Source organism: Hyla sarda, chromosome 2, assembly GCF_029499605.1.
Source record: "Hyla sarda isolate aHylSar1 chromosome 2, aHylSar1.hap1, whole genome shotgun sequence".
Classification (NCBI taxonomy): domain Eukaryota; kingdom Metazoa; phylum Chordata; class Amphibia; order Anura; family Hylidae; genus Hyla; species Hyla sarda.
Window position 1 is genome coordinate 257,775,716 of NC_079190.1, and position 24,684 is coordinate 257,800,399.

The 24,684-nt window shown below is 44.3% G+C and overlaps 1 protein-coding gene across 1 annotated transcript in view; it reads left to right on the plus strand.

Annotated features, from left to right (window-relative positions):
- The first annotated feature begins 1,884 nt into the window (after positions 1-1,884).
- Positions 1,885-24,684, plus strand: part of GJB3 (gap junction protein beta 3) — a 94,124-nt gene continuing 71,324 nt past the window's right edge. The window contains exon 1 of the mRNA XM_056560570.1: positions 1,885-1,985. The gene's annotated coding sequence lies outside the window, so the exon portion shown is untranslated. The remainder of the gene's footprint in view (positions 1,986-24,684) is intronic.

Here is a 24,684-nt window from a genome sequence, read left to right on the forward strand (position 1 = left end):
TGGTATAAGCAATTCACACACAGACGCGCAGCCCGTCTTCTCTCTCTGAGTGCATGGATGAAATGAAGAGAGGCAAGATGGCTGCCGATTATATAGGGCTGTGACATCACAGGGGTCAGTGAATGCTGATAGGCTGCATCTCGCATGTGATTCAGGGTCATCCCGCCTACCTTCATTCCCGCCGTAGTTTCCCGCCCTCCCATAATCCCCTGCCCCATGTACTGACATGTGGATCCATCATTTTAATGCTGTTTAATGCTGTTATGAATAACAGACATTATTTTGTGACGGTAGAAAAAAGGTGCATGCTCTAATTTTCTCCCGTCACAAAATAACGTCCGTTATTCATAACGGGCATTAACGGATCATAACGGCTAATCATAAAATCCCATAGACTTGACTGGGATTTTGTAACGTATTGGATCTTGTTATGGCCGTTTAATGGCCGGTTTTCAGGGTTTCCTTAAAGAACATTATAACGGGTCTTTAAAATGGAGAAATTATATAGTGTGAAAGCAGCCTAATTGTAAAAGTAATATTTTTTTTATTCATTTTTTTAAAACTTTTTATTAATAATATATTTTAAAAATGTGTTTTATAAAGTGTCTTTTATATTTACTACTTTTTAACTTTGTTCTCTCTATTTTCAACATTATTTAGGTACTATTACTACTCCCAGAGAACTGCTCTGCATCTCAGGAATATAAAGGACGATAGCAACGGGTGTCAAGAGTGACAACTGGGGTGATCTGTTCTTAGTGCAGGTACTACTGCTCCCAACATGGAGCACACTCTGCTCCATGCTGGGAGTTGTAGTACCTGCATTAATAGACAGATCGCAGCGGGTGGCACTCCTGAAGTTCTCTTCACATGACATATTCCCATTCACAATTGGCGCTGAGAGTTGTGATTGGCCGGCATTATCCGGCCAATCACAACTCTCAGCACCAAATATGAATCTCAAATTTCAAAAGGACTAAAAAAAACACCAAACTGAAAAATGCCAAGTGGATATGGCATTTTGCAGTTCCTATTCACTTGCAGCTAACATCTGTCCGCAGAGTTTTTTCACAGAAAAAGCATAGTGCGGCAGAATGGGCATTTTTATTGGCTTTATTTGCTTAAAAAAAATTGTCAGATAGTTACTTGACTTATTGGATCTGTAACATTATAGTGAGCAGCAAGCACTAATGGAATATTCTTTATTGTTGTTGGACCCTTTCTGAACTAGTCCTATAACAATCAATAGGAGACTAACAGCAACTAGACTAGAGATTCAAAAAAACCTGTGTAGAGGAAAAGTTGACCAGTTGTCTATAGCAACCAATCAGATTGCTTCTTTCATTTTCAATGAAGTCTGTGAAAAATGAAAGCAGCCATCTGATTGGTTGCTATGGGCAACTGGGCAACTTTTCATCTACACAGGTTTTGCCAAATCTACCCCAATGTGTATTTTTGTTCACAATGTTAAAGGGGTATTCCAGGAAAACCCTTTTTTTTCTATATCAACTGGCTCCAGAAAGTTAAACAGATTTGTAAATGACTTCTATTAAAAAATCTTAATCCTTCCAGTGGTTATCAGCTGCTGAAGTTGAGTTGTTATTTTCTGTCTGACAACAATGCTCTCTGCTGACACCTCTGCTTGTCCAGAGTAGGAACTTTCCAGAGTAAGAGCAAATCCCCATAGCAAACCTCTAATGCTTTGGACAGTTCCCAAGACAAGTAGATGTGTCCAAAGAGAGCACTGTCTTTCTGGAGCTAGTTGATATAAAAAAAAAGTTTTTTCCTGGAATACCCCTTTAAGAATATACAAACTTTATAATTTACTATATGTGAATATCCTAAAAGTGTTAGTACTTGATATCTGTTGTTGGGTTTCTCTTTCAGACAAGTTAGGATATGTAGACAAATACTTACAATGAGTAGATGATGTGGCTACACTCTGCACGCATATGCCTGTTAGGCTGAATTACAGCATGTTTTAGGTATTATGTTTTTCAGATTGAATGTCTTGTGGTTATAAGTCAATAATTGTCATAGTCATTGATGATGAGGCGCAGCAAAGAGAGAATAAATGGGAATGCATTCACATGTCGGAGAAGAAATAAACAAGAAATATAAAAATGTATAGAAATAAGAGTATAATGGAAATGTTCAGCAGAATATGTATAGAAACCTAAGTCTTCACTACAATAATGGGAAGTTATACAATCATAGGAGGTTCCCATATGTCAACAACAATAGAAAATCAGCCATAGAGACTAAGACAATTCAATTGTACAAAATTTTTATAAAACAGTTTTACCAGTCCTACCACAAACCATAAAGTAAACTTTATTAACATACTACAGATACATTTCAAAGCAGGTACTTTGCTCTTACTAAACTAATTTTTAAAGATAAATTTAGATTTGGATATAATTAGAGATTAATTGAAGCTGACGAATCTGAATTCGTTACGAATTTCATGAAAAATTTGATTCCCAACTAATGCGAATATCGCCACGATTCTATCGTGCAAATCGCTTCATTAAACTACATTTAGTGCGGTCCAGGCTTCAGGGCATCTAAAATGGTGGATCCACATGTGAGGACATGGGGCAAGGAACTCTGGGAAGGGGGGAACAAGGGTAGGGGGGACGACCCTGAATCACATGCAGAATGCTGCCTTTCAGCAGGCAGTCACCCCTGTGATGTCACAGCCCTATATAATTGGCAGGCATATTCCGGCACACTGCACAGAGATAGGACAGCGCTGTGTGTTACAAAGACAAGCTTTTTACAGCAGTGTTTAACCTCATAGTCACATCAACGTTCTGGTAGACAGAGAGCAGTGCATTTTTCACACAAAATAATTTTTACTGCAGTTATCAACCTCCAGGTCTCTTTCTACAGCATTGTATTACAGAGAGGGGCAGAGAGCTATGTGTTGCCTCATACATTTCAACAAGCCTCAACTTCATAAACCTTAGCAGAGGAGGCAGGAATAATATTTCAGCGCAATTCTGTGTCTTTGTTCCCCAACAAATGCTCTGCTGGTTATACTAGTCTGTAGACAGTGTAATACCCAGCAGTCCATTCCTAATAGTCTGTGAGAGAGGGCAATTTTGGGTTTAGGACACAGAGACTGTGTGCTGCAGCACTGTTGTGTACTGCTGGTATTGTGCAAAAATACATATTTTTAAGCGTACTGTAGCACATTTTTCTGCCCTCATAAGTACATACCACAAACCTACATATAAGTAGTGTACTATTTTGTACATGTTAAACTCTCAAGGGCCTAAATACTGTGAAATGCCAGGGAAAAGTAATCACCGGCTGTTTTTTACTCAAATACTTTTTTAAAGGGGTTCTTCGGTGAAAACCTTTTTTCTTTTAAATCAACTGGCTCTGGAAAGTTAAACAGATTTGTAAATGACTTCTATTAAAAAAGCTTCATCCTTCCTGTACTTATTAGCTGCTGAATACTACAGAGGAAATTCTTTTCTTTTTGGGATGCTCTCTGATGACATCACGAGCACGGTGCTCTTTGCTGACGTTATTATAATAATAAGAAGAAGTCTTTATTTATTGTTGTCTTTAGTAGGATTTGAACCCAAGGCCCCAGCACTGCAAGGCAGCAGTGCTAACCACTAAGCCACCATGCTGCACTTCGCATACATCTGCTATGCACGGTTGCTAAAATGGACAGAGATGTCAGCAGAGAGCACTGTGCTCGTGATGTCATCAGTGTTCCAAAAAGAAAGGAATTTCCTCTGTAGCATTCAGCAGCTAATAAGTACTGGAAGTATTAGGATTTTTTAATAGAAGTAATTTACAAATATGTTTAACTTTCTGGCACCAGTTGATTTAAAAGAAAAAAGGTTTTCACCGGAGTACCCCTTTAAGCGTACTGTAGCACATTTTTCTGCCCTCATAAGTACATACCATATATGTACATCTAAGCAGTGTACTATTTTGTACCTGTTAATCTGTCAAGGATCTAGATACTGTAAAAGGACAGCCAAAAGTAATCACCAGCTGGTGTTTTACTCCAATACATTTTTTAAGCTTACTGTAGCGCATTTTTCTGCCTTCATAAGTGCATACTACATACCTACATATAAGTAGTGTACTATTTTGTACATGTTAATCTGTCAAGGGCCTAGGTACTGTGAAAGTCCAGGCAAAAGTATTCATCGTCTGATCTTGTACTCAGATACTTTTTTAAGTGTACTGTAGCGCATTTTTCTTCCCTCATAAGTGCATACCACATACCTACATCTAAGTAGTGTACTATTTTGTACCTGTTAAACTCTCAAGGGCCTAAATACTGTGAAAGACCTGGGAAAAGTAATCACTGGCTGGTGTTTTACTCAAATACTTTTTTAAGTGTAGCACATTTTTCTTCCCTCATAAGTGCATACCACATACCTACTAAGTACCTAAGTAGTGTACTATTGTGTACCTGTTAATTTGTCAAGGGCCTAGATACTATGAAAGTCCAGGCAAAAGTACTCACCGGCTGGTGCTGTACTCATATACTTTTTTTAAGTGGACTGTAGCGCATTTTTCTGCCTTCATAAGTGCACATATCTACATCTAAGTAGTGTACTATTTGGTAACTGTTAAACTCTCAAGGGCCTAGATACTGTGAAAGGCCAGGGAAAAGTAATCACCGGATGGTGTTTTATTCAAATACTTTTTAAAAAATACTGTAGCGCATTTTTCTGTCAAGGGCCTAGATACTGTGAAAGAAGAGCCAAAAGTACTGCCCAGCCAAGAAGGGGAGGAGACATCCTGAAACAGACATTGTTGAGGAACCGGAGGAGGACATCAATGAAGTGCAGACACTTGTTTATAATGTTGAAGCCAATCGCAATTGGAAGCCGGTTGCAGAAGGTGCTTCATTATCATCATGAGAAAAGGGTTGCAGGTTGTCCGTGAGACCGCAGCTGAGCCAGCAAAGTCATAGCATAATTGGCAGTCAGCAAGGAGGCAGAAGTGGAAATTCTGGAGTCAAACGTGCCCGGGGAAGACCACCTGCTTTGCGGCAGACTACCTTCCCAGGAGGTAGTGGAACAGGGGTTCCTGGAGACGGCGGCAGTAGCAGTCAATTAGTGCGGACTGTTGGTGGGAAAATAAGCTACTCAGCGGTGTGGCAGTTTTTCATCAAGCATCCGGAGGAGGTTAAAATAGCCAAATGCAAGATATGTCGGCAGAAGGTGAAGCGTGGCCAGGGTCCCAATGCTGGCACCACGGCCCTGCGTCAACATATGCTGCAACACCATAAAGTGGTCTGGGAGAACCGTGGCTCCGATGTAGTGGTCCAGCCTGCTGCATCACCCAGTGGCACGACACTCCCTCTTTCAGCCAGACAAGGCTCCACCACCTCAGCCGAAGGGAGCTGTGTGTCATACCCTCCTTCTGTCGCTCCAGATGCTCCTGCTCCTCCTACTTTTAGTCAGTCATTTCACCAACAATCCATCGGTGAAGCCTTGTCCAAGAGACAACAGTATGCGCCCACTCATCCAACGGCACAGAAGCTGAATGTGTTCCTGTCCAAGTTGCTGGTGTTGCAGTCCCTCACATTTCAGGTGGTGGACTCTGCACCTTTTAGAGAACTGATGGCTTGTGCCGAGCGGAGGTGGAGAGAGCCAAGTGGTAATTTCTTTGCAAAGAAGGCAGTACCAGTCCTGCACAATTTTGTGGAAGAGAAGGTGGGCCAGTCCTTGAGCTTGTCGGCGTGTACCAAAGTGCACGGCAGCGCCAACGTCTGGAGCTGTAACTATGGTCAGGGACAATACATGTCCTTTACGGCTCACTGGGGGAATGTGGTTCCTGCACAGCCACAACACCAACTTGGACAGGTCACGCCGCTTCCTCCTCCATGCTCTCAGGCCATTGGTCCTGTGACAGTGTGCGAATCCACCTCCTCATCCTCCACCGTGTCCTCAGCCTCCACTGCCCAGACAAGTCTCAGTGCCCCTTCAGCATACCATGTGTGAAGGGCACGGCGGCTGTTCTTCACATGGTTTGCCTTGGCGAACAGAGTCACACAGGGGAGGAACTGGTAAAAGTAATTTGTAAAGAAATCGGACCATGGCTTGGGAAGAACATCTTCTCTGCGACTGGGAAGGCTGAGCAATGCGCCCTGCATGGCACACGTGTTCAATCTGGTTGTCTAGCGGTTCCTGAAGTGTTCCCCCCATTTGCAAACAATAACAATGGGAAGGAAACTTTGCATGCACTTCAGCCACTCGTGTACCACAAAGCACACCTTCCTTAAGCTGCAGCGGCAGAACAGTATCCCCTAACATAGTCTTATTTGCGACTTTGCCACACGTTAGAATTCCACCCTAAATATGTTCAACCAACTATATGAACAGAGAAAAGCCATCACCGATTTCTTGATGATTCAAGCGGATAGGTGTACTCTCCTGTGTAACTTCAATGTCAACCAGTGGCAGCTCATACGCGACAACTGCCATTTGCTCAGGCCCTTTGAGTAAAACACATTATTAGTAAGTCGCCAGGATTACGGGATTAACGACGTCATTCCACTGCTTCATTTATTACAATAGATGGTGGTGGGGCAGTAGGCATCGCATATCTAGATTTTAGTAAGGCTTTTGACACTGTCCCACATAGAAGACTTATCAATAAATACAGTCATTGAGCTTGGACTCCCATATTGTTGAGTGGATTAGGCAGTAGCTGAGTAACAGACAACAGAGGGTTGTAGTCAATGGAGAATATTCACAGCAAGGTCTTGTCACCAGTGGGGTACCTCAGGGATCTGTACTGGGACCAATTTTGTTTAATATCTTCATTAGTGATATCGCAAAAGGTCTCGATGGTAAGGTGTGTCTTTTTGCTAATGACACAAAGATATGTAACAGGGTTGATGTTCTTGGAGGGATATGCCAAATGCAAAAGGATTTAGGAAAACTAGAAGAATGGTCAGAACTCTGGCAACTGAAATTTAATGTGGATAAGTGCAAGATAATGCACCTGGGGCGTAAAAACCCTCAGGCAGAATATAGAATATTTGACACAGTCCTGACCTCAGTATCTGAGGAAAGGGATTTAGGAGTAATTATTTCAGAAGACTTAAAGGTAGGAAGACAATGTAATAGAGCAGCAGGAAATGCTAGCAGAATGCTTGGATGTATAGGTGTAGAGGTATAAGCAGTAGAAAGAGAGAAGTGCTCATGCCGCTGTACAGAACACTGGTGAGGCCTCACTTGGAGAATCGTGCACAGTACTGTAGGCTGTATCTCAAAAAGATATAGATACTCTAGAGAGAGTTCAGAGAAGAGCTACTAAACTAGTACATGGATTGCAGGATAAAACTTACCAGGAAAGGTTAAAGGACCTTAACATGTATAGCTTGGAAGAAAGAAGAGGCAGAGGGGATATGATAGAGACTTTTAAATACATAAAGGGAATCAACACGGTAAAGGAATAGAGCATATTTAAAAGAAGAAAAACTACCACAAGAGGACATAGTTTTAAATTAGAGGTGCAAAGGTTTAAAAGTAATGTCAGGAAGTATTACTTTGCTGAGAGAGTAGTGGATGCATGGAATAGCCTTCCTGCAGAAGTGGTCGCTGCAAATACAGTGAAGGAGTTTAATCATGCATGCGATAAGCATAAGGCTATCCTTCATATAAGATAGTGCCAGGGACTATTCGTAGTATTCAGATTATTGAGCAAACTAAATGGGCCAAATGGTTCTTATCTGCCGACACATTCTATGTTTCTATGTTTCTACAACACGTGTTGGAAACGATGGCAGGTCAGGGCAATGGAGACATGGCACCTACATCTCATGACAACATGAGCCCTGTGGGGGCTGAACTGAAGTAGGAGGGGGAAGGGCACGGTGGTGCATAGTTTATGTTTTGCCAAATGGGTGGTTTACTAGTAATCTGACATGAGAGGAGGAGCAGGAAAAGCCAGAGGAGCTAGAGGGTTATGAGCAAGGCGAGACAGAGGACCCTTACACACCATGACAGTATGCAGTGGAGATGGAGGCAGGGAGTCCCTCCGAGTCACTTGCACAAATGGCACAATGCATGCTCACTTGCTTGTGAAGTAACAGCTGAATTTTCACCATTCGGCAGCGGGATGACTTCTGGCTCTCCGCCTTATTGGACCCTCGCTACTGGCACAAAATGGGGGCCTTTTTCACACCCACTGAGAGGGAGGACAAACTGACCTACTACAGAGACATCCTACGTAGTCTGTTGGCGGATGCCTACCAGCACCATCGTCCATCCTCTCGCAGGTCTGACTGGGGGGTTCTCTGCGCTCACCTTCCACTACCATGGCTTCTGGGGAGGGGTGGCAGGAGCAGTATCAGCTCCATCAGCCTGAGTCTACAGTCGCTGATGAGTACCTTTCTTCCTTTCTACCCGCATAGTGAAGCAACTCATCAGCAGCTGGTAGACCTGGAGCAGGACCTGAACCAGCAGGTGGTGGCATACCTTGACATGATCATGCCAACACACCTTGAAGATCCGTTGGACTTCTGGGCAGCCAATTTTGATTTGTGGCCACAACTAGCAGAGTTTGCCCTGGAAAAGCTGTCCTGCCAGGCCTGTAGTGTGCCATCAGAGCGGGTGTTTAGTGTGTTGGGAGCCATAGTCACCCCAAGGACATGAAAAATGTGGAGAGACTGACCTTTGTGAAGATGAATCAGGCATGAATCAACCAGGATTTCCACCCACCAATGCCTGATGCATCAGAGTAGATTGACCATGGTGCCACACCAACACTTCACAAATATGGATAGTGCCAAACAGATTAAAGGAGCTGCTCCCCACTTACAAACATTCCTCCGCATCAGACCTTTTTTCACCCACCTTTGTCACCGGGTACTTGTATTGCCACCCACCGCACCACTCTGTCACCGGGTCACTTTCAGGACTCCTGATGCTGCTGCTGCTGTCACCTCCAGGCTGTCTCATTAAGCCACTATATCGTTTCCTCATGCTTCAGCCATCTCCAGGCTGTGCCATTCAGCCACTATATGGTCTCCTCATGCTTCACCACCTCCAGGCTGTGCCATTCGGCCACTATATGGTCTCCTCATGCTACACCACCTCCAGGCTGTGCCATTCGGCCACAATATGGTCTCCTCATGCTTCAGCCAACTCCAGGCTGTTCCATTCAGCCACTATATGGTCTCCTCATGCTTCAGCCACCTCCAGACTGTGCCATTCTGACACTATATGGTATCCTCATGCTTACCACCTCCAGGCTTTGCCATTCAGCCACTATATGGTCTCCTCATGCTTCTACAAACTCTAGGCTGGGCCATTCAGCCACTACATGTTCTACTCATGCTGCCGCCAACTTTTTTGCCCTCCCCTGGATTAACTCAATAGGGACTCATTAGGGATATAGGTTAAACTGTTAAACTAGATGGACTCTGGTCTTTTTTCAACCTTATGAACTATTTTACTATGCCACAAACTCTAGGCTGTGCCATTCAGCCACTATTAGTGATGTCGCAAGCATAAAATTTTCAGTTTGCGAACCGCGAACGCGTACTTCCGTAAAAGTTTGCGAACCGGGCGAACCGCCATTGACTTCAATGGGCAGGCAGATTTTAAAACCCACAGGGACTCTTTATGAGCACAATAGTGATTTAAAAGTTGTTTCAAGGGGACTAACACCTGGACTGTGGCGTGCCGGAGTGGGATCCATGGCAAAACTCCCATGGAAAATTACATAGTTGATGCAGAGTCTGGTTTTAATCCATAAAGGGCATAAATCACCTATTATTCCTACATTCTTTCGAATAACGTGCTTTAGCCCCCTTTAGGCATCACATAGGTAGATCCCCCCTTTAGGCAGCACATAGATTCCCCCATATTAGGCAGCACATAATTAGATACCCCCTTTAGGCAGCACATAGTTAGAGCCTCCCTTTAGGCAGCACATAAAATTCCCCCATATTAGGCAGCACATAGGCTCCCCCATGTTAGGCAGCACATAAGATTCCCCCAAAATAGGCAGCACATAGATTCCCCCATGTTAGGCAACACATAGTTAGAGCTCCCCTTTAGGCAGCACATAAGATTCCCCCATATTAGGCAGCACATAGTTAGAGCCCCCCTTGAGGCAGCACATAGTGGGATTTGAACCCAAGGCCCCAGCGCTGCAAGGTAGCAGTGCTAACCTCTGAGCCACCATGCTACCCTTAGCATACATCTAATATCCACGGTTGCTAAAATGGACAGAGATGTCAGCAGAGACTACCAGAAAAATTAGGCATGTACACATGGATGAAAAATTTGGTATTGTCGCAGCCGCATCTGTAGCAGCGGCCAGAAAAATTGCAGCACCAGAAAAGGTGCAGCAGCAGAGGCCAGAAAAATTAGGCATGTACACCTGGCTGATAAATTTGGTATTGTCGCAGCTGTAGCAGCGGCCAGAAAAATTGCAGCACCATAACAAGTGCAGCAGCAGAGGCCAGAAAAATTAGGCATGTACACCTGGCTGGAAAATTTGGTATTGTCGCAGCTGTAGCAGCGGCCAGAAAAATTGCAGCACCATAACAAGTGCAGCAGCAGAGGCCAGAAAAATTAGGCATGTACACATGGATGAAAAATTGGGTATTGTCGCAGCCGCTGCTACAGTGCCCTAAAACATTGCGGCTTGAACCCTACTTGGTGGCGGATAAGTCACGCAAGTCATCGGGCATTCAGAGTTCAAATACAGCAGTGTGTGGACCATTTTTAGGCCAAGGCAGCTCATCTGATCAGGCCTTGTTCAGTCAAATGTATTGCCCAGTGTCGGTCCCTTAGGGATCCATCCCTCATTCATCTTAATAAAGGTGACGTAATCCAGACTTTTTTGATCAAGGCGTCTCCTCTTCTCAGTGACAATACCTCCTGCTGCACTGAAGGTCCTTTCTGACAGGACACTTGAAGCTGGACAGGCCTGAAGTTTGAGCGCAAATTAGGATAGCTCAGGCCACAGGTCAAGCCGACACACCCAGTTATCAAGGGGTTCATCGATCCTCAGAGTGTCGATATCTGCGGTTAAGGCCAGGTAGTCTGCTACCTGTCGGTCAAGTCGTTCTCTGATGGTGGACCCCGAAGGGCTGTGGCGATGCGTAGGACTTAAAAAGCTCCGTATGTCCTCCATCAACAGCATGTATGTAAAGCATCCTGTCCTTGCCGGCGTGTTCGTGGGAGGAGGATTACTTTCACCTCTTCCCCTGTTAGATCCCTGTTGTGCTGTGACATGACCCTTATACGCTGTGTACAGCATACTTCTTAATTTCTTTTGGACCTGCTGAATCCTTTCCGCCTTGCTGTAATGCGGTAACATGGCACTTCATGCTTATATTGGGGGGTCTAGTAGCGTGGACACCCAGTACAGGTCGTTCTCCTTCATCCTTTTTATACGAGGCTCCCTCAACAGGCACGACAGAATGAAAGACCCCATTTGCACAAGGACGGATGCCGAGCTACTCATGTCCCCTTCCTCGTCCTGACTGATGTCAGGGAATATATAATCTTCTCCCCCCCAGCCACGTACAACACCACGGGAACCAGATAGGTGACAAGGAGCACCCTGGGATGCCTGCTGTGGTTGGTCTTCCTCGTCCTCTCCAAAGCCATATTCCTCCTCTGACTCCTCTTCCTCAACATCCTCTTCCAGCATTGCCGCAGGTCCAGCAAGCGATGCTGATAAGGCTGTTTCTGGTGGTGATGGTGTCCACAACTCTTCCTCTTCACGCTCATCAACTGCCTGATCCAGCACTCTTCGCAGGGCACGCTCCAGGAAGAAAACAAACGGCATGATGTCACTGATAGTGCCTTCGGTGCGACTGACCAGGTTTGTCACCTCCTCAAAAGGACGCATGAGCCTACAGGCATTGTGCATGAGCTTCCAGTAACATGGCAAAAAAATTCCCAGCTCCACAGATGATGTCCTAGCACCCCGGTCATACAAATATTCGTTGACGGCTTTTTCTTGTTGGAGCAGGCGGTCAAACATTAGGAGTGTTGAATTCCAATGTGTCGGGCTGTCACAAATCAAGTGCCTCACTGGCATGTTGTTTCGCCGCTGGATATCTGACAAGTGCGCCATGGCTGTGTAGGAAGGCCTGAAATGGCCACACACCTTCCTGGACTGCTTCAGAACATCCTGTAAGCCTGGGTACTTGAGCACAAAGCGTTGTACAATCAGATTACACACATGTGCCATGCACGGCACATGTGTCAACTTGCCCAACCTCAATGCTGCCAACAAATTTGTTCCGTTGCCACAAACCACCTTGCCGATCTCCAGTTGATGCGGAGTCAGCCACTGGTCCACCTGTGTGTTCAGGGCCGACAGGAGCGCTGGTGCGGTGTGACTCTCTGCTTTGAGGCAAGTCAACCCCAAGATGGTGTGACACTGCCGTATCCGGGATGTGGAATAGCACCTGGGGAGCTGGGGGGGGGGGGGGGTGCCGGTGATGTGGAGCAAGATGCAGCAGTGGAAGAGGACTCGACCGAGGATGTTATGGAAGAGGATGGAGTAGGAGGAGTAGAGGAGGTGGCAGCAGGCCTGCCTGCAAGTCGTGGCGGTGTCACCAACTCCTCTGCAGAGCAACGCATTCCATGCTTGGCAGCCGTCACCAGGTTTACCCAATGCGCAGTGTAGGTGATATACCTGCCCTGACCATGCTTTGCAGACCAGGTATCAGTGGTCAGATGGACCCTTGCCCCTACACTGTGTGCTAGACATGCCATAATTTCCTTTTGCACAATGGAGTAAAGGTTGGGGATTGCCTTTTGTGCAAAAAAATTTCGTCCGGGTACCTTCCACTGCGGTCTCCCAATGGCTACAAATTTTTTAAAGGCCTCAGACTCCACCAGCTTGTATGGTAAAAGCTGGCGGGCTAGCAGTTCCGACAAGCCAGCTGTCAGACGCCGGGCTAGGGGGTGACTTTGAGACATTGGCTTCTTGTGCTCAAACATCTCCTTGACAGACACTTGACTGTGGGCAGATGAGCAGGAACTGTTCAAGGCGAGAGACGGAGAGACGGATTGTTGAGAGGGGGCAAGGAGGGCAGCAGTGGTTGACCTGGCTGAAGATGCTGGACTAGGAGGAGGATGGCAGCTTTGACTTTGTGTGCTGCTTGTACTGACGTGTTGATCCCATAGGCGTTTGTGATGTGACATCATGTGCCTTCGCAAAGCAGTTGTGCCTAGGTGGGTGTTGGACTTCCCACGACTCAGTTTCTTCTGGCACCGGTTGCAAATTGCCTTGCTGTTGTCAGAGGCAGACACACAAAAAAATGCCACACTGCTGAGCTCTGCGATGATGGCATTCTGGTGGTGGCAACAGCATGCCCCGTCTGGCTGACCCCGGGTGCTGTCTGACTGTGCTACTAGCTCCTTGCGACGACCTCCCCCTGCTTCCAACTCATCTCCTCCTCCTCTCTGTCTCCCCATCTGAACTTTCCCCCTCTTCTTCTCTTCTAGCGGGCATCCATGGACACATCGTCATCATCAACACCTTCACCGCTATCTGACACCTCAAGAAAGGAAGCAGCAGCCAGTACAACATCATCATCACACCATACGTCCATGTGTGTAATGCTGCCTGACTGAGACATATCCCTGTTAACTACATCATCTGGCAATAATGGTTGCGCATCACTCATGTCTTCAAACTGATCTGTAAATAACTCCTCTGACGGATCAAGTAAAGCTGCTGTGGTGCTAGTGTTGGTGGTGGCGGCAGGCGGGCAAGTGGTAATATGAGAGGTGCCCGAAGCTAAGCTAGAGGAGGAGAAGGATGGTGTGTCAAGGTCCCGTGCGGAAGCTGTAGTAGATTGGGTGTCTTGTGATAGCCAGTCAACTAAGTCCTCAGAACTTTGGGGGTTCAGGGTACGTGGCTTCTGAACACTGGCCATTCTAGGGCCAAAGGGAATCCTAGCACCACGATGGCCCCTGCGGGGTGGCCTTCCTCTGCCTGTCATTTTTTTGATTAAATTTGCACAAGTGTCACACCAAAACTGGCAACTGTGATGTGAATTGACAGTGACTGGTTTTATTTAACAGCCAAAAAAGGTATTTTTTCTTTTTAATTTGCACAAGTGTCACACCAAATGTGATTTGCACAAGGGTGACACAATTTTCCCTGCAGGCAAAAAAAAAATGGCAACTGTGATGTGAACTGACAGTGACTGGTTTTATTTAACAGCCAAAAAAGTTTTTTTTTTTAATTTGCACAACTGTCACACCAAATGTGATTTGCACTAGGGTGACACAATTTGCCCTGCAGGCAAAAAAAACTGGCAACTGTGACGTGAACTGACAGTGACTGGTTTTATTTAAAGGTATTTTTTTTTATTTGCACAACTGTCACACCAAATGTGATTTGCACTAGGGTGACGCAATTTGCCCTGCAGGCAAAAAAACTGGCAACTGTGACGTGAACTGACAGTGACTGGTTTTATTTAACAGCCAAAAAAGGTATTTATTTTTTTTTTATTTGCACAACTGTCACACCAAATTGGATTTGCACTAGGGTGACACAATTTGCCCTGCAGGCAAAAAAAAACTGGCAACTGTGACGTGAACTGACAGTGACTGGTTTTATTTAACAGCCAAAAAAAGTTTTTTTATTTTTTTATTTGCACAACTGTCACACCAAATATGATTTGCACTAGTGTGACAATGAGCAAAAAAGCTTGCCAGTGGAGTTCCCCTTTTAAGCAGTGGTCCCCAACCAGAGTGCCTCCAGCTGTTGCAAAACACACGGACTGATATATTTTAGCCCTTTGAATACTGTAGTAGTTAGTTGCTTTAAAGAAAAAAAGCTTGCCAGCGGAGTTCCCCTTTTAATCAGTGGTCCCCAACCAGGGTGCCTCCAGCTGTTGCAAAACACACGGACTGATATCTTTCAGCCCTTTAAATACTGTAGTAGTTAGTTGCTTGAAGGAACTTAAGTTTTATACTGGAGTACCCCTTTTAACCAGTGGTTCCCTCTCAACCAGGGTGCCTCCAGCTGTTGCAAGACACACGGACTGATATCTTTCAGCCCTTTGAATAATGTAGTAGTTAGTTGCTTGAAGGAACTTAAGTTTTATTCTGGAGTACCCCTTTTAACCAGAGGTTCCCTCCCAACCAGGGTGCCTCCAGCTGTTGCAAGACACACGGACTGATATTTGAGCCCTAAAAAGGGCTTTTTTGGGTGCTGTCCTTAAAGCAGATGTTACACTCGTGCTTTAGGAGTAAACTGAACCCTGAATACACCACCTAGCAGCAACCTAGCTATCGCTTTCCCTATACAGCAGGAGCAGCTTCTCTTACCCTCCACTTCCTAAGCCTGCAGCATGCTGAATGAGGGTAAAATGGCGTCAGTGCAAGAGGTAGGAGGGTCTGGAAGGGAGGGACTGCTGCTGATATGCTGTAATGTGTCTGCTGACTCTGACTCACAGGGTCAAAGTTTACCGCAATGTTAAAGTATAAGGGGCGGATCGAAGTTCACATATGTTCGCCCGGCGAGGCGAACGCGAACATGCTAAATTCGCCAGGAACCGTTCGCTGGCAAACAATTCACTACATCTCTAGCCACTATATGTTCTACTCATGCTGCCGCCAACTTCAGGCTGTTCCATTCAGCGACTATATGGTGTCCTCATGCTGCCACCAACTCCAGGCGGTCATTCAGCCACTATATGGTCTCCTCATTCTGATGCCAGCCCCAGGCTCTCTCATTGTGCTGCCATGTGACATGTGATTCTTGTTAGATTTGGTCCTTTGTTACCACATGCCCGGACATTAAAACTTGGGAGTGTAATCTTAAATTTCAATTTTAAAATTCATCTTTTAATGGTAGAGATTGTGAAGCCCTATTGTCTACTCATGCTGCCGCCAGCTCTAGGCTGTGCCGTTCAGCCACTATATGGTTTACTGATGCTGCTGGACCTTGGACATTACCTAATAAATATTTTATGGTAGCAATAGCTACCATAAGTCTTCAATTTCAATTTTAAAATTCATCTTTTAATCTTAGGGATTGTGAAGCCCTCTTGTCTACTTATGCTGCCACCAGATCCAGGCTGTGTCATTGTGCCACTATATGGTCTCCTTATGCTTTTAAAATTTTAATATATCTAGAATCTTCAATTTAAAATGTCAAAAATATCTTTAATCTTCTCTATTGTGCAGCCCAATTGTCTTGTCAGGCTGTTGCCACCTCCAGACTGGGTCGTTCTGCCACTATATGGTCTCCTCGTGCTGCCGCCAATTCCAGGCTGTGTCATTCTGCCAGATTATGGTCTCCTCATGCTGCTGCCACCTCTAGGCTCTGTAATAGTTCCGCCATGTGGTTGAGTTTAGTGGTCATATAGTATTAGTTCAAAGTAAACACTGGGACATTAAACTTGGGAATCTAATATAAATCTTAAATTTAAAATAATCAATGTAATCTTTTCAAGACTGAGGCCTTCTGATCTTCTACGTCATATTACCTGTGGAATTATCACAAGAATCCAATGAAACAGCTTGGAGCGATAAAATTGAACCATAACTGATTAAATGAAACATTTGCACTTTCATAGTCAGGGGGGCGCTGAGAGGCAGGGGCTGGAACAGGTGGTATCTCGACTGGTGGAGGATTGCCAGCTCGATGCTCACAAGATTGGGTACTCAAAAATGTTAATAAAGTCAAATTAAATTAAAGGGGTTATTTATATATCAACTGGCTCCAGAAAGTTAACAGATTTGTAAATTACTTCTATAATTTTTTTTTAATCCTTTCAGTACTTATGAGCTGCTGAAGTTGAGTTGTTCTTTTCTAACTGCTCTCTGATGACACCTGTCTCGGGAATTGTCCAGAGTAGAAGCAAATCCCCATAGCAAACCTATCCCACTCTGTGCAGTTCCCAAAACAGACAGATGTGTCAGCAGAGAGCACTGTTGTCTGACAGAAAAGAACAACTCAACTTCAGCAGCTGGTAATTATTGGAAGGATTAATTTTTTTATATAAGTAATTTACAAATCTGTTTAACTTTCTGGAGCCAGTTGATATATATTTTTTTTCTGGAATACCCCTTTAAATTAACATTACATAAAAAAATATCTTTATTCTTTTTAATTTTGACACCATATGGTCTCCCTGCTTCCACATCGACACTCTGCAGCAGTGATTCTAATAGAGATGCCTGTAATCTGCATGTCATACTAAATAACAGTATTATTTCACCAACACCGCACACTCCCCATGCGTGTTAGGACAAGGCAAAGTGCTCTAAACTCCTATTGAGACTCTCCTATTCGGCGAATCAGCCGAATCGAATTTTTCAAAAGTTCGCTCATCTCTAGATATTGGGGGAGATTTATCAAAACCTGTCCAAAGGAAAAGTTGCTGAGTTGCCCATAGCAACCAATCAGCTCGCTTCTTTCATTTTTGAAAAGGCCTGGGAAAAATCAAAGAAGTGATCTGATTGGTTGCTATGGGCAACTGGACAACCTTTTCTCTGCACAGGTTTTGATAAATCTCCCCCATGATGTTTATTTTCAGAGTAAGTCAAGTGTTATTAAACTCTAAACTACATGGAAAACAGTATTCAAACACTTGCAGCTTTTAGGACAACCTATTCTAAATCTATGGGTAGTATTATGGAGGTATTCCCTCTTTTGTAGTTATAACAGTTTCTGCTCTTCTGGGAAGTCTTTCTACAGGATTTTGGGGAGTCTGTGGGAACTTGTGTCGATTAATCAAAAAGAGTATTTCTGAGGTTAGAACTTTGTTCTGGTGCATTCCAAGGATGTTCAATGGGGTTGAGAACTGGGCTCTGTGCATCCCATACAAGTTCTTTCACACCCAGGCAACAGTCATGCTGAAAACCTCATGGCCCTATTCCTCCACTCCATTCAGTGTTTGGTATTGAGCTTGGAGACGTTTCTGCAGTTGCTTGGTCATGGTAACCAAGCTTCATGATATGAAGGTTGTGTGTTAATTTTAATGAAATTTCGATCTTTGTGGTTATTGTCAAGCAGAGCATTGCTTACTTATTGCAACATGTGCCTCAGCACAAAGCAACCCCACTCTGTAACTTTACATGGTCTGTTAAATTGTGGCTGGCTTGCTGTGGCCTCCAAACATTTCTACTTTTCCATAATACCACTCATAGTTGTTGGCAGTGTGGTAGAGCGTGTGTGATTTAGGGCAGATGGAATTACCCTAGGGGCAGATGGCATTAACCCCTTTTATTCGTGACACCAGGGTGTGGCTTATCCTCAATACCACCAGAAGGCATACCGCTGGATCCTGGGCTAGGTACTGGGACAATAATGACTCCAACTCCAAGTTACGGACAATGATAGCTTTACTGAGTGACAGATGGAACAGTCTATAACGTTAAGCTAGGCCCACGGAGGTGAAAAGTGACTTCAGAGACCTTAGGGCTTGCTGGGACTTGTAGTGGACTGGGACAATATTGATGCAGGCCACGCTGACTTAAGACAGATGACTTTAGTTGACTTGACTTGAGACACACACTCTAGGACTTGACTGCACTGCAACTCAGCTACAAGAGAGAGAAGAGACTCCTCCCAGGGCTTTTATAGGGGAAACTCTGTAAGGGTCCCATAAGTCACCCTTTGGTCACATGGTCACTGATACCTCCTGGGTTACACTCAGATGACAACTCACATAACAACTGGTAATCACATGTTAACATTCTTGAAGCTATATCATCCTTATATACATTATACAATAAAATACAGGCAGAACAAAATATTCACTAGGGGACACTGTAAGAAGGCTGCCTGACAGGGCAGCAAGGGTACGGGGGCATACCTCCCATACTGGGCCACCACAAACTCCCCCTCTTAAACACAGCCGTCCTCAGCGCCCAGCCCTGGAGGGTGGACAACTGGAAGAGGCCACAGGGGCCTGGTGATGACAGTTCCTGGGGCATTATTAGCGAATGCCTTTCACAGGTCTGAATAGTTAACAACAAAGAACTGGGGATGAGTCCATGTAGCACTTTGTGAAAATGTCCATACATGCTCCTTTGTTTTGAGGTAATAAACATGTGGTATCAATGAACCTTGTAACTGCAGACTGAACACAATTAAGCATACTTGAACACATTTGTTGCAGCCCATTGGCACTAGCTACTTCTCCCCAGAACTCTATACATGTTTTACACCATACAACAATGTTACCTTTGTATACAGCAATTCTGTCTCTAAGCATGCTTTATTTATATCTCAGGGGAACCCTCTGGCCAGTAGAGTGCCCTGCATACGTGGACAAGAAAAATTATTAGACATGTGTACCTTAGACAATTGTGGACTGGTAATATACATCCTGGCTACCGTCCTAACTAGCTATTATACTGAGCTAGTTTATGAACAATACACTTATTTATATGACATTAGCATTTGACTATGCTAGACTGTCTGAAATAGATGACATACTATATTGACAACTTTTATACAAGGTACTATTATTCACGGTACCTAGCTGGTATTTGCCATGGCGGTGAGGTAGAGGATATGCTTCTCCCGATCTTGTCAGGATACCTCCTATATAAATTGCCATAAACAAAAGACGCTGTACACTGGGACATTTTTGTACAAACATGTTATATACTGTACACTTTATTACATTATGCCTGTAGATAACACAATAAAACAACATTTTGTATGCACCTGTGCAAAATGGGATAACCAACATATATTACTCTGACAATATATATATATATATATATATATATATATAATTTTTTTAAATTTATTTTTTAGTACCGCTCCACAGTTCTGGTACGTTTTGAGTTCTCAGTAAAGGATCACGGCTAAAAGCCGGGCACATGCTTACGTATATGGTTGCAAATGAACTCCTTGAGCTATGCGTAACCTGTAACAACAACAATGCTTCCGCATGAAACACAGTCAGTCTTTTCGACTTAAGAAGTAGCAAGCATTTTACCGGATTCAGGCACTGCAGCCTGGCAACTTTCCGTCCTAACCTTATTTTCTAGGCGGTGACATATACCTAGGACCACGAGACTGTGCCCCCTCCATAGGGCTGACGTGGGTATTCCATGACACGTGTGACAAACTGGAATCAGTGATGGTCGGGCTCACTTTGACCACCACTTGTACAGCAGCAGCTTGCGCCACTGGGGGATCATGTGTAGGTGCCTGCTGGGTCGGCCAAACCTCTTCGTCAGCAGTAGTAGGCCGAGGTACTTTGGTTGGTGCCCGCTGGGTAGGCCAAACCTCCACAACAGCAGGAGTCGGCCTGGGCACATTTGTAGACGATCCTCAACACAGATATTTAGGATCCATGACAGGTGACATAGGATACCATTCTCCTTGGATGACTTGTCCCTGGACGCTCAGTGGCAGGATACGAAATGGATCTGATTCCCAGTCTTCAGAGGGGAAATAGGCAAATGAACTTTGCGAAAGATTCTTGGGCCTAGTGACGGCTGCAGCCCATTCCCCTCACTGGCTCTGTACAGGGGTGTATTCTACAATCTCTCTAGGTAGTGTAGAGGTGTAGGGAGGTAGTCTCTATTCACCGCTCTCCTATTGACCAGAATAGTGCCACCATGGTGGCAGTCCATCAATGTACCATACCCACTGACTCTATCAAACTTGACAACTGTTGCTCTCCGCCTCTCTAGGGGTGGCTCTCCCTCCCGAGGATGTTCTAGCCTTCTGATATATCAGGCCTCAAGGCCCTTAGTGTCATGTTGCTGCGCTTAGCACACTTCATACGGCATTACTTTAGGGCCATACTCCTTCCTCCTCTGTGCCCACATTTCTTTAACTATGGCAGCCACTTCGGCCTCTCGTTTGGCCCTCTTGGCCTGGGCTACTGGAACTGGAGAATGGGACTTCCCTGGCAGGGGTAGGAGATCGTCCCTCGTGTACTGGATAAGGCCTAGCTCGTTGCCAAATAGCAACCGTGACAGTGGTGGTGACTGGGGATGTGCTGGGGGCTGCTGGACCTAGGGCATTGGCTTTGGGTTGAGGGTAGATGGAGGGGTAGAGAATGCGGCCTTGGCCGGGGTACTCACTTCTGACTCCTCCATAGGGATCTCTGCCCAGGATCCCCAGGTCCTTTGGTGGGGAGACAGCCTCACTGGCGACGGTCCTCGCGACAATGCGGGCGTTCCACCCGCTGGAGTTGCATGCCAGTCTCCATCATCTTCTGGCAACGGAACTTTAAGATGGGCGTCTTTGGCCCTGATGGAGATCCTCTGCGCTAACTCTTGGAACATCTGCGCCGCGGCAACTTTCCGGGTCTCCTGCACCATCTTGGGACTCCCTGCACCCGTGTTCTGCTGCGCATTCAACATCTTCTTGCTCTCACCAGGAACTTCTGCAAGACTGAAAAGGTCAAAAAAACTACAAATAAACTGGGGTATGACTTACAGATTAAAATGCAATTTATTGGGTTACACCATTAAAATACACATAACCCCTTTAGACAAAACGATGACATTCTCATGTGACCGCAAAGGAAAAAATATTCACAAAGAGTCAATTAAGAAATAGTGACATCCACCACCACAAAATATTGCACATAAGATATTGCACATATGTATATCACTTCAGTGGTCACCTGAAATATTGCACAAATATAATTAGCTGCCACTTATTAGTCACTTTTCAGTGGCCTATTATATTGCACATTAGCCGGGCACAAAATACACGTTATGAGCGACCTACGGAGGGAATCATATATATATATATATATATATATATTTATATATATATATATATATATATATATATATATAGAGGGGAAGACTGATGTACGCTGTCCCTGCACTCCCTGTCAGTCCCTAACATGTAGTGCAAATATGGCCCCTAATCACATCATCCCCTTACTGTGTGGCAAGTAACTGGGGCGCTTGTCCTAATACGGACGACCCCCATGCCGGCCGCAATATGACAGCCTGAAAACATGTCTCCCTGATGAGCTGAGCCTAGCGAAACGCTGCGTTGGAGGCGAGGTTATTTTTGTATCATACATTTCAACTTGCTATCTAAACTTGATATAAGGCATTCCTTTGTATATGTATGTTTGCACTTGCACATCTGCACCTTATTTTCCCTATGACTGTGTTCAACTCGTGGATCAGTATCTGTCAGTGTAGGGACAGGGTCCTGAGGCATGGGGGTCGTCCTTATTAGGACGAGTGCCCCAGTTACATGCCATACAGTAAGGGGAAGATGTGATTAGGGGTCATATTTGCACTACACGTTAGGGACTGACAGGGAGTGAAGGGACAGCGTACATCAGTCTTCCCCGCTATATATATCCATGATTCCCTCTGTAGGTCCCTCATAACGTGTATTTTGAGCCCGGCTCATGTGCAATATAATAGGCCACTGAAAAGTGACTAATAAATGGTAACTAGTTATATTTGTGCAATATTTCAGGTGACCACTGAAGTGATATACATATGTGCAATATCTTATGTGCAATATTTTGTGGTGGTGGATGTCACTATTTTTCCCTTTGCGTATGAGAATGTCATAATTTTGTCTAATGGGGTTATGTGTATTTTAATGGTGTAACCCAATAAATTGCATTTTAATCAAGATAAAAGTAGTTTTCAAGATAAAAGTGGAGCAGAGTAAAGGGGAGCTCCTTAAAAAACAAAACATACACTGGTTCAATGGCAAAAATTCATATCACGTCTAGGGGCGGAGCACCCCTTTAATGTAAAAACTTTAATTAATCAATACATAATTTTTTAATAAAATGTCTTAAATAAATAAGGTTTATCCTGCCTTAATATTTAGTGTGCATGGGTAATATTATTAACTATAATATATTTATCTTTGTTCATTTTAGCGATTACGAATGATGATAATAATGAAATAAATGAGACCTTGTTCTTACACAGCTTTACAGATCCAAGACTAAGCATAAAGCAAGCATTGATTCAAAGCATGCAATATCTATTAACTTATCACCTGTTTTCTGTTCTTTACAAGAAGTAACATGTCTACTGAACAGTGGTGTATTATAAGGAACACAGTTGTCTGCCAAGGATTCCCTTCTTGGAAACAGCTAACCACTTAAAACAAGTAATTTTACTGGAAGCTTAGAGACAAGCTTGTACAATATTTACTGTCTATAAAAACATTAAGCTAAGCATAAAACAGTCAAAGTCTACAACTTCTTAGGACTTTACCCTTTGTGTACCAAATTTTTTTTACATACAACCCGGGTCAAAATGATGCACCTAATTTATAGAGAGTTTTACTGAAATCTTTAGACTACTTTTAAAATAGCTATCACTCTTGGGTAGGCATCAGTGCTGACATAGAACTCGCCCCAACAACTGTTCCTATCTACTTGGATGATCCACCCTAAATGGTACTGGATAGGAGGAATGAAAAAATTTTTCTTGGCAGGAGGCGCTCAGTAATCCAATAGGAAGTGTCCCACTCAGGTCACGGAGTTGTAGAGTTCAGCAACTTTATTTGATGTACAGCAACACAGCAATGAAGTGTTTCGGGGTGAAATTACCCCTTCTTCAGATTGACTGACAGTTGTACTTCCGTCAATCTGAAGAAGGGGTAGTTTCACCCCAAAACGCGTCATTGCTGTATTGCTGTACCTCAAATAAAGTTGCTGAAGTCTACAACTCTGTGACCTGAGTGAGACACTTTCTATTGGATTACTGAGCGCCTGCTGCCAAGGTAAATTTTTTCATTCCTCCTATTCAGTGCCTTCACCTCACACCAGCTGGTCATTCCTGGGACCTTTTGGGCTGCACAGATCCACACCATCTTCATAACCCCTATATGGGGTGATATGCGTATCTCCTATACGCTCAAGGTGAGCGGCCAATCTATAGAGCCTGCACCCCTCCCACAAGGGACACCCCCCCCCCTCTATCTAGGCTAACGCACGAAGATCCGTCCTCTGGTCTTCTTCTTTCTACTTCTCCACTTCAAGTGAACAACGGCCCCTGAGTCGGACAAAGTATAGGGGTGTCAGAAGTGTCAGAGAGCTCAGGTCAGCAATAAACGGGCCAAACTGTAGAAATACAGTAAACAAGGGGTTAACCAGGAACAAGCCAAAGAACACAAAACAGGTATACAGCAAATTTACGAACAGACAGATAAAGCAAAGTCATGCTGGTTAGAATCAAAACCAGGATGGAGCAGAGGTACAAACACAAAAGGCAGGGCTATGTCAGAAAACAAGCAATGAGTTAAACCTATAGAGCAGTGGAGTACAAATTTAGCAAGGCATAAGAATGGTGAACTAGATGGTACAGGAAGAGTAGTCAGGAAGCAGCACAACAGGTAAGAACATAGACGAAGCAGCAAAGGGAACAAGAGTACAAACACTAATGATACAGGGGAACTGCAACCATGAGCAGGGCTGGGATACATTGCAGGGATTTAAATATCCCACCCGCTGCTGCTTATTGACCTGTCTAGAAACACTTCCCATTGGACAGAGTGGCCATGTCAAAGAATGACGAGTGGCTCTATGACTTCCAGGGGCGTTGTAATGTCTACCTAAAATACAGACAATACAGAAGTGTGAATTCATTAAATAGCTTTTCTTTTTTTTTTCTTTTTTTCCATGAACTGTTTTAGTTATGTTTATGTGTATCAGCCCTCATGGCTAAAATCTATTCTTGGCTTTGTATTCAATAATTAAAACTGATCCGCTGCAATCGT